Raw genomic sequence first — 1200 nt, 5'->3', positions numbered from 1 at the left:
TATTTCCGTTGTTTGAAGTTCAGCTGAAAAGCACAGCAGAGTGGATTGTCGTGCCTCTGTTGTTTTACTAACTGGGGCTGCAATAGAACATAAGTTTTTAAAGCTGTTTTCAAATGCACCGTGCGCACATGGAGCCCGCATTTAGTGTGTGCACAAGCAAAATTTTCTCTGTGTATGTGAAGCCTGCGCTCAGCGAACCGGTTGTTATACGAGCCGAGGTGGCGCAGTGGTTAGAGTGCAGCACTGCAGGCCACTTCAGCTGACTGTTATCTGCAGTTCGGCGGTTCTAATCTCACCGGCTCAAGGTTGACTCAGCCTTCCATCCTTCCGAGGTGGGTGAAATGAGGACCCAGACTGTGGGGGCGATATGCTGACTCTGTAAACAGCTTAGAGAGGGCTGAAAGCCCTATGAAGCGGTATACAAGTCTAACTGCTATTGCTATTGCTACTGGTTGAATCCCACCACTGACAAACACAGACCCTTAGTCACAATCCTTCCATTATCCTCACCATCCTGCTAGAACCGATGAAGCTTTTTGGATGAGAAGTGAAACATTTTCTTCTTCTTCCTTAAGGGGGGAACCAGTTCGGTTTCCTTTTGGGAAAAAAAAAAAGCACATTTGAGACAACAAGGACTTGGATAACTGAGAATCTGCCCCAGACAGTTCTGGATAAGTTCATTTCTAACGTGGGACTTTTTCAAATGAATGGAGGTGGTAGGGCTTCTGCTTTGCCTGTGTTTGTAGTGGTAAGAGCAGCCCTATTCCCCTGATGCAGATTCTTCAGAGGAAGGCAGACGCGGAGAAAAACCTGGTGCATAAATGACTGGCTGAATCTCAGTGGCATTTTATTCTCATTTGTCAGCAATGAACTTTCAGACTGAGTTCCCATTCTCATTTTCAGTGGGCGAGGACTGGCATTTCTTTCCGGTGAACGCCAGGGGGGAATAACAGTGCAGGGTTGCTGAGAGTAGAGAGAAATACAGAAAAGAAGAAAAAAAGCACAGAATAAACACAGATAAAAATGACAAAGTCATCAAAGAGCCGTTTCCTGTTTGCAGCAAAGTGGTTTGATTTTTCTGCATTTTGTACGCTTCTGAGAGGAAAAGATGAGAATAAAATCTCTGACATACCTGTTTAACCTGAAGTGTGGGGTTAAACCGATACAACTGCAACCTTCCGTCCTGTTCTGTATGAGGTC

At 45.2% G+C, this 1200-nt stretch overlaps 1 protein-coding gene across 1 annotated transcript in view; it reads left to right on the top strand.

Moving 5' to 3' along the window:
* The first annotated feature begins 1057 nt into the window (after window positions 1-1057).
* Window positions 1058-1200, top strand: part of LOC106549457 (T-cell-specific surface glycoprotein CD28) — a 9083-nt gene continuing 8940 nt past the window's right edge. The window contains exon 1 of the mRNA XM_014067118.2: window positions 1058-1200. This exon is cut by the window's right edge and continues 85 nt beyond it. The gene's annotated coding sequence lies outside the window, so the exon portion shown is untranslated.

This window comes from Thamnophis sirtalis, unplaced genomic scaffold (assembly GCF_051295495.1).
Source record: "Thamnophis sirtalis isolate CommonGarterSnake01/CBP01778 unplaced genomic scaffold, rThaSir2_p1.2 scaffold_1, whole genome shotgun sequence".
NCBI lineage: Eukaryota > Metazoa > Chordata > Lepidosauria > Squamata > Natricidae > Thamnophis > Thamnophis sirtalis.
This window is presented reverse-complemented; position numbering and strand designations above follow the sequence as displayed.